The sequence below is a fragment of the Megalobrama amblycephala genome, linkage group LG6, assembly GCF_018812025.1.
Source record: "Megalobrama amblycephala isolate DHTTF-2021 linkage group LG6, ASM1881202v1, whole genome shotgun sequence".
Lineage (NCBI taxonomy): Eukaryota > Metazoa > Chordata > Actinopteri > Cypriniformes > Xenocyprididae > Megalobrama > Megalobrama amblycephala.
In genome coordinates, this window is record NC_063049.1 from 337,130 (window position 1) to 347,220 (window position 10,091).

Below are 10,091 nucleotides of genomic sequence, written 5' to 3' on the forward strand. Positions count from 1 at the left end.
ACAAGGGCTCAAAATATAGAGTTAGCCAACCGCTTCTGAAAACGGTTGAGATGCTAACGGACTTTTTCAAAGACACTAAATCATTTCTTTTAAGTAAATATTTAACAGAAGTGTGTCAGTTACACTTAAGAAAAGTGTCAGGAACAGTTTTATATATTATGTGTGTGATTTTGTGGACTAAACTTACCTAAAATCAGTGAAAACAACAGCGAGACGGAGGCTTGCTGCTTGACGTTTCCCCGTTTCCATGGCAACTCAGATCCGCTACAGCATTTGAAAGCGATTCGAACGTTCAACGCGCACGCGCATTAAAACACGTCACAGTCATGCAGCATTTACAAACATAAACATATAGAATTATAACATTACATACAATTATTAAATCATGAATTTAAAATGCATTTTGTAGTTCTATCGACCCATTGTGCAAAATGAGAAAGTGAAACTTTAAAAGAACTTCTTTATATTTTTGGAAAACGTGCTTGGAGTATTTTTATACTAACACTTTACTTTTGTTATATATATATATATATATATATATATATATATATATATATATATATATATATATATATATAAGCCAGTTTTTTGTGCTTTTCAGATTCTCTTTAACTGTAAAAAAATAAATAAAATAAATGTACAATATATTAGATTTATTCATGTCCACTACAATGGGCACCAGGACGGAAGCAACAACAACAACAAAAAACATATTTTAACCATACAGTATTATGAGCTAGAGTTCAAACACAGTATGTGAACTAGCGTTGAAGATTTTGAACTTAACACATACTGAAACAATGAGCAATGGCAATCAGAATGAAAAAATGTAAGATAGGATGGAGTCTCAAAAAACATTTTGATTCTTTTTGTTGGTCGAGTGGGTGAATTGAAGTATATGTACTTGCTGATTATGGGTGTAAATTAATGGCAAATGTTTTTGAAATAACATTCGTTGTTTCAAAATTGTCTCTAACTATACATAACAAATGAATAGCATTACATATACTATGTACACAGGCCTATTTATACATGTAACATGTCAATTTTTAAGGCTATGCATTTTTATATATAAATTTAAATAGTATATAAATATACACATACACACACACACACACACATTTCACACACACACACATATACACACACTCACACACATATTTCATATATGAAGAATTCAGATGCAAAAGCCTCTAAGTGCCATCTGAAATTTTCTTTTATAAAATGAGCATTTTTATCAAATTCGGCAGAAAATTCAACATTTCACATCCGGGAACTGCAGGAAGAGCAGTAGAGTGCCGATGCAAGCTTATATGTTTATGTTCAGTTATTTCACTTTAATGGCAATGAAAAGGACCTATTAATTGCCATTCAAGTGTTAAATTACTGAACCTACGAGCTTGCTATAAAAATGCTTAATGGACATTATAAAAGACCAAACTTCATTTGAAGAATAGGCTTCATACTTCAACGACGGCTACTTAGAGGCTTTTGCATGCAGTTCATCACTTAAGTCTTCATAATATAAAATAACAATGTTTCACATACAGTATGTTGCATTCATGGTTTTCATTAACGCTCCTTCTCGTGTGTTTTATGACCTGTTGTTGTATTTGTTAATCCGTGCGATACCGTTTGAGCAATCTTCGGTAGGCTAGAAGTGCAGTTCATCATTTAATATTTTAAAATAAACATCAAAAATCTAAAAGGATGACACCTAGATGAACATCGGACAAGTCATTTTCTTTAAATGCTATTGAAAGAAAAAAAAAAAAAAAAAAAATCACGGAAACTTTGAGGACTATATAGCTCATTTTATCAGTGTCAGAAGAGTTTATATGTCTGATGGCAGAGACGGATAGGGAGATAGCCTGCTAGATTTCGCTGCTCAATTGTTATGTGGATTTATTATAAATAGCCACTTCTATAAACTTGTTTCAATTTACTTAAATAGGGTTTTTATAATTAATTAAAATTATATCAGTAAATAAGACAAAAGACATGCACGTCCTATTCCGTCCGAAAAGGGATTTATAGTGCACGCAATGTCCGATTCCTCTAACCAAGTTTCAACATTTATCAGACGTTATGATTTCGATCATATGCGTCGGCGTAGCTATCTGTAAATCCGTTGATGAAACAACCTCATTTCGACATTGAATCGATGTTATATTTTCGACGTAATAACGTTCTGATGTTCCGATCAAATAGTGAACGTTGAATCAACATTGAAATTTGATCGGCGACTGATACTGATCTTTACAACCAAAAATAAACGTTGAATCGACGTCTGTTTGCTATCTGGGTAGCTACTTCATCTTATTTAAACGCAATCATGCTTAAAGTCTGGCATGTTAACTTGAACGAATTTCGTCTGAGAGTATTTGTTTAGGCCTATTTTTTACAAGCTCTGAGAGAAAGTCCGCGGGAGCGGGCGGGAGTGGACACAAACATTGCGGGCGCGGGCGGGAGTGGAGCATGCGGGTTGCGGGAGCGGGCGGTCCTGGGGTGCGTTTCCCGAAAGCATCGTTGGTGAACCATGGTCGTAAGTCCCATTGAACTCTATTGGTAACGACGGAACTTGCGACCATAGTTCGCTTTGGGAAACGCACCCCTGGTCAGATATTCAGCGGGAGCGGGCGGGTGCGGGTTAAGGAAATCAGTCCCGCGCAGGACTCTACTCCAGTGTTTTCCTCTGTGGGTGAAAGAGAATGATGGTGAACAATTCCAGGATATGCTTTTTTTTTTTCATTGGTTGTTGCGTTAAATCTTACCGAGATACAATAGTGCTATTTTCTGATTGGCTGTGTAGCCTCTTTCTTTTTTTGATTGGCTGATAAGTGGCAGGCTACTCCAGGGGAGACGCGCTTGATTCCTGCCCGGCGCAGCGGCATATTAAATATATGAAAACTATTTTTTCTGCGTGAGAAATACAATGTGTGGCGGGAGTGCGTGACAAAAGACCGAAATGAGTGACTGTCACGCTCAGTGCGTTACACTTGAGAGCCCTGAAAAACTTTCAGAGTTGCTAACACGTTAAAACCAATAGGCAACAACACCACTTCCGTTGCCAAAATGCGCGCGCAACTATTTGATCACGTGGGCTGTACCCAGTAAACACAGAACGTTCCCCTAACGTTCCCATATGGTTCCCGTTTGGTTATTTTTTTGGGGAACCAAATAAGAACGTTCTGAGAACGTTCTCTATTGGTTCCCTTTTTTTAACCTAAAGAGAACGTTCCCAGAACGTTCCCTGCAGGTTCTTTTTTTGGGATCATTTTACAACCTAAGGAGAACGTTCCCAGAACGTTCCCTGTAGGTTATTTTTTGGGTTCATTTTATAACCTAAAGAGAACGTTCCCAGAACGTTCCCTGTTGGTTATTGTTTGGTTTTATTTTTATAACCTAAAGAGAACGTTCTGGGAACGTTCCCTGCAGGTTCTTTTTTTGGGATAATTTTACAACCTAAGGAGAACGTTCCCAGAACGTTCCCTGTAGGTTATTTTTTGAGTTCATTTTATAACCTAATGAGAACGTTCCCAGAACGTTCCCTGTAGGTTATTTTTTGAGTTCATTTTATAACCTAAAGAGAACGTTCCCAGAACGTTCCCTACAGGTTATTTTTAGTTATGAGTGCAGCTGTGTGATTTGAGATTATAATGCATTGACAAAGTTCAAAAGTAACCATTCACAGCAGCCGAAAATGAATCAAATTTGATGTGCACACTTTCTACAGTCCTTTAAAATGTTTTAAAAACTAAGATGTAATTTGTAATAAAAAATATTCACCGAAACTGTGATCAGTTAATTCAACAAGCCAGATATTACATTACCATTATCTCACAGTAGAGGACGCTCATGCACAATATTTTTTGTGTTTTGTTGTAAACATTTTCGGACGAATATTAACTGTATAATATCCATCTGTATAATATGGTGTAAGACAGTACATTAACCAGGTCTAGTGTTCAAACAGCTGCACTACATGAATAAGTGGTCAAACATTTCTGTACTCAGCTCACTAGGAAAAAAAAGAAAAAAGAGGCAGTCAGGTAAGGCAATGTAAATATTTGTGTTTTTTACCATTACACACACATTTTTGGGTTGTAATCTCTTGGGCAAGACTAAAGACGACAATACAATAGCAATTCATTTTTAAAAAGTTTTATTAAAACAGGAACAAATTGAACAACAGAACAAGGTCTTGTTACAGCATTAAAAAGATATAACTGGGGAAATAGTTTTAAAGCAGGACCAAAAAAGGGGGGAGGGGGGGGGGCAAGAGTGTAAAGAATGGTTTCAGCTTCATGTACACAACAGTAAGCAACAAAATAATCAACATCACTCAAAATCAACATAAAGAACATCCCCATACACAATAAAACAGTGATAGGCAGCGATGTCAGGGATAGTGTGTCCATTTTAAATTGAGAGAGCCTTGGTGAGCAGCTGCAGCACTATTAAAGGGAGATAATAAATTAGAAGCATGTTGGAAACATTGTAATGCTGATTTCACTTGGCTATTATTTAGATATTAAAAGATGGGGGGGGGGGGGTTAATGTTTTAAATTGTTACAACTTCTACTGTGGTCTTAAGGGCTTTGTCGACAGCTCACAACTAGGTGTTGTTCCATGAAACAAAAAGTCATACATGACTGGAGCAACATTAGGGAAAGTAAATTACAATTTAAGGTGCTATAAACACTATTGTCACATGTAGTAATGAGTAAATTATATATAGGTTTATTTTTTTTGCAGAGAGTTTCGCCAAGAATTTTTGTAGCACATGTCCATGAGCCTGCAATGCTGGAGACTGACACTTGGAGGGCTCTGGAAGCTTTATGTTAAAATGACACTACACAGTCAGGCAGGATTAACTAGAAGCCAGTCAGATTGGTTTTGCACATTTCCATGGACACTACGAAAAGTTCATGTTTAACTTAACCCTTGTACTTGTGTTGTATTTCTTCTGCCTGTTTTGTGTCATTGACCATTCAACCATCTGTGTCTTTTCTGTAATCCTTCCAAACCAGCCAAATAAGGAAACAGATGAACACCTGTAAAATAATGATCGGAGATTAAATTAATAATGATAATCATCATCGACAGGTAAACAACAGGGGTTTGTTTTTCGTATGTGAATTAATCATCAGTATTTACAGTTGATGATTAGAGATGATCCAGGATTGTTAGATTCTTTGAAGTCATTAAGCTCAAACTTGCTCAGGAGCAGGCATATTTGACAGAAACAAAATTAGACTGTCTTTATAAGGTGAAAGTTTATCACAGCCACTGTTACTTTCTGAACCAGGGAAATAATTAAAAATATAAACTTACTTGTCATTACATACAGTTGTGCTCAGAATTATTCATACCCTTAGTAAATATTACCAAAGAAGGCTGTGAAAATAAATCTGCAACCGTTTATTGGAGAATAAGAATTTTAAATGGTTAATAATACTAATAATAATCTCATTATGAAATAAATGTTTTTTTCTCTAATACACACTGCTCACAATTAATCATACCCTTTTAATCTGTTTGTAACCTCTTTTTTTGTCAAGATAAGAGCTATGAAAAGTACTGCTGGAATATTGTGGGCCTATTTTTCCGCCGGATATCCAGGACATCTTGTTCAGATACATGGCATCATTGATTCTATCAAACAGCAAAAGATAAAAAAAATAAAAAAAAATCAACTTGACTGTCCCTGTTAGAAGTCATATAATGGCTATCTTGGCAAAAGGAGGTTAAAAAAGTTTTGAATAAAAGGGTATGATTAATTGTGAGCAATGTGTATTATAGAAAATCATTTATTTCACAATGAGATTATTATTAGTATTATTAACCATTTAAAATTCTTATTCTCCAATGAACGGTTGGATTTTTATAAAGTTTTAAAATAAAAGATCAAAAGGATGAACAATGCAGATTTATTTTCACAGCCTTCTTTGATTATATTTACAAAGGGTATGAATAATTTTGAGCACAACTGTACATAATGTGTAGTCAATAGAGACAATTTTACTCATTGAGAGATTTATTTGTGAGTGAATAATTATCTTAATTTAATTGGAGCTTTACATTAAATACAGTTTGGATGAACCTTGCATTAATAATCTGAACGATGACAGCTATTATACTTTATGCAAAATGTAAACAATTAGGATAGTGGTTCCCAACCACATTCCTGGAGGCCCACCAGCACTGCACGTTGTCCCCTCAATCAAACACACCTGATTAAGGTTATCAGCTCATTAGTAGTGACTCCAAGATCTAAAATGGGTGTGTCAAAACAATCATTTACAAATTTTATTTATCTATTAAACATTTTATATTATTTTGCCAGCTTGGCTGTTTCCTATTTTAATTATATGATTTATTTATTTATTTTATTTTTTATTTGAATTAGGACAGTACACATTGATCAACAAATCAGCAATGAGCATCAGTGTAAATATGCTGGAATTAGCACAATTTCATCCGTTGTCCTAAGGCAGGTATCATAAAACACAAAATACAGATTATTTACAAACATAACAACATACATGTAGACATATTACACAGAACAACAAAGACTAAGTACTGTAAACAGCAGTCACATAGAAGTTAAAAGGCCAGAAGGTATGAGACCAGATTGTATAACATTAAGTTATGTAAATATCATTGCATGCATATAAGCCTTTGCTGACTCAACAGTAAGAAAAGGCCATATACGTTGGAAATTTGACAAGTTAAATTTTATAATATTTGTGATTTTTTTTTTTACATGTTGCTTAAATGTAAGATGTGAATCAAAGACCACACCAAGATACTTAAATTGTTCTAACACATCTAGTCTATCTCCACTGACAAAGACAGATGGCTCTGGCCCCACTGCTGGCTGCCGTGAGAATACAATACTGTATCATCAGCGTATAATTGCATTTTTATATTTGAACAGACATTTGGTAAGTTATTAACATAGAGACTGAATAAAATCGGTCCCAGTATTGAGCCTTGTGGGACTCCAGCAGAACAAGTAAGATAAGATGACTGTGAATTTCCTATTTGTACAGCTTGTTTTCAGTGTGACAAATATGATTGCATATAACAATGTGCTCTTTCAGAGAAATTAAAATAAGTCAATTTAGCAAGAAGCACATTATGATTAATGGCATCAAAGGCTCGTTTCAAGTCCAGAAAAACAGCCCCTACAAAGCCCGCTTTTTAAATTCTCAAGAATTTAATTAAATATTTAATTTAATTATTTAATTAAGCTTTCTCAAGAAAATAACAAGTGGCTGTTTCTGTAGAGTGATGTTTGCGAAATCCAAACTGAATTGGATGGAAAGGGGTATCACTACTGTTTAGGTGTTCAATTAACTGTGAGGCAACCCATTTTTCAGCTATTTTGAAATTATTGGTAGAATGCTTATTGGACGAAAATTCTCTGGTTTTGACTTATCACCAGCCTTAAAGACTGGGATAACCGTCTTCCATGTCTTCCATGTTTAGGGCACTATTCCCTGTTTTATAGATAGATTTATCAAGTGTGCAATTGGGCTTGCAAGAGCCTCTTTATGGAGTTTTAAAAGATCATTAGTGAAACCAAAAGTATCTCTGGCTTTTGAACTTTTTAGAGATGAAATTATTTTTATAACGTCAGTAACAGATATATCCTGTATACTAAATATTGGTTTATTAGCATCTAGAGGCTTGTATGGGATGTTTGCGCATTTAAAATGCATTGTCAAATCCTCAACTGAGCTAATAAAGTATCTGTTAAAGCTATTGACGATAATGTCTAAATTATCAGTTAGCATACCTTTAACTTGAAGTTGCAGATCTTTGAAATTTATATCTTTATTTCGTCCTAACAGATTATTTAAATTTTCCCATATTAATTTTCCATTTCCATTTGTCCCTTTAATTATCTCAATAAAGAAATTTGCTTTAGCTTTACGGATCTGATTTACATTTTTAAAGTGATGTAAAAATCTGATGGTCACTTGTAATTAATTATATGATGCTGTTATGGTGCTTCCTTTCTGGGCATGTGACTTACCCAGAGGTGAACAACCTCATTCTATGCACCAATGACACATGATAAGACGTCATGGCCCATCCGCTGTGCCATTCACCTGTCACCCATCAATGTCTTCCCAGTAACACTGCCAATTGGTCCCACCAAACCAGCAAACCTGGATTTTACAGAAGAAGCCATAAAAGACATTCAGGAACTACTTGAAAATGGTTTGGATGGAAAAGACATAAAAAAACAGATGTGTTGTGTGTGACACACCCGCAAGAGCCATGGTAAAAAAAGTCTACGGACCAATGCCACATACCGTGCTGAAATGACAAGACGTCAGGAGAATGAAGACATTCCAATGTCTCCATTTTTGAACCTCCCACTGGACATGGTAGAGCAATTTTCAATCGACTCCATGCACCAAGCCTGCCTGGGTATAATGAAAAAGCTCATCACAGAGTGGGTTAGAGGAGACAGAAAGGTGAGAATGTCTGCTGGGCAAATAAATGAAGTGACCCAATGGCTGCTGTCACTCCAAGGGAAGGAGGTCATTCCAAGCTGTTTTGCCCAAAAACCAAGGAACCTGTATACAGTGGTGCTGAAGGGAATTCTGGCGGACCAGTTGTACGAACATTTCATGGCGTTCAGTGTTGCCTTGGGTCTTCTGCTCTGCCCTACTCTGGCAGTGGACCACAACAGCTACTGTAAAGAGCTGATGACATACTTTGTTGGAGAAACAAAATAAATCACTTCATGGTGTACAATATACATTCAATGGTGCATCTACCGGGACCGATTTTGGGAAACTGAAACGTCTCGTAAGGTCAGGAAAGCAGCCACTTACTCAAGTGGTCAAACGGCTGGGGGAAATGTCAAATTCCCCACTGTCTGTGGAGGCTTCCAAGTCCAAAATCAAAAGAACTCTATGGAGAAAAACAAAGTCATAATTTAGCATATGATATGCATTTTTCAGACCACTGAAAAGGTGTCAATTTAACAATTTATTCATGAAATTATACTGAGATCCCAATATCTCTAGAATTAAACAGTATAGGGCCTTCAAAATGACAATAACAAAAGAAAGTTTAAGAACCAGAATCTAAAAGGATATTAAGATATATTAAATATTTCTTTAGTTACAGGTATGGGGTATTAAAATAGCAACAAATATTGCTAAAAACAACAGATTTTCCAAATAGACCTACCAAGCCTAATGGTTAGGGAGTCAAACTTGTAACCTGAAGGTCACAGGTTCGAGTCTCAATACAGGCAGGAAATTACTGAGGTGCCCTTGAGCAAGGCACCTAAACCCCAATTGCACCAGGCACCAAAAGTGAATGGTTGCCCACTGCTCTGTGTGTGTGTGTGTCTTCACTACTCACTACACCTAATGTGTGTGCACTAACTTCAATGGGTTAATAGCAGAGGACAAATTCTGGGTTACCATACTTGGCCTTCACATGGCACTTTCACCTTTTTTTCAATAAACAAAATTAATAAAATGATATAAAATCAATACTTGGTCTTCACTTTCACAAATGTCATTTTTACCCCCTGTAATTTGGGTTAATTTCAGGTGACATATTAATTTTCACCCCCTCTACAAAATATGTGATTAACGTTACTCAATAGCCATTATTTGTCATGGTATTCTTTGTAATAAACACCTAATAACATATAACTTCTCTGACACATTTGATTAAGTTTCAATAGTAAAGATAGATTTTAACAGTGATCCATTTTCAAAGTAATTTTATTTAGCGCGTGCATACCATAGACTGCATACACTGTGGTGCACGTCGGGGGGAAAACACACATATATCCCACAAATGACTACTACGTACCTCCAACCACTTGCACGTCAAAAACATCAAATGGTCCCACGCAACGTAGTTCTCTCGTGCATACATGCTTCTTCTCTTCCAGCATCTTTGGCGACTCACTAGCGATATCGCCACCTATGGGTTGTTTAATATTATATACATTATATACTATATTATACATATTTCCACATCCAGGTATCACCAATATAATATAATATAATATAATATAATATAATATAATATAATACAATAAA

At 35.6% G+C, this 10,091-nt stretch overlaps 1 long non-coding RNA gene across 1 annotated transcript; it reads right to left on the minus strand.

Annotated features, from left to right (window-relative positions):
* Positions 1-4,148: 4,148 nt before the first annotated feature.
* Positions 4,149-9,991, minus strand: LOC125269559. The gene is made up of 4 exons (XR_007185152.1): positions 9,859-9,991; positions 8,331-8,937; positions 8,048-8,183; positions 4,149-5,057 (listed from the first exon to the last, which is right to left on the minus strand). It is a non-coding gene; the product is annotated as an uncharacterized LOC125269559 (long non-coding RNA).
* Between the last annotated feature and the right edge of the window lie 100 nt (positions 9,992-10,091).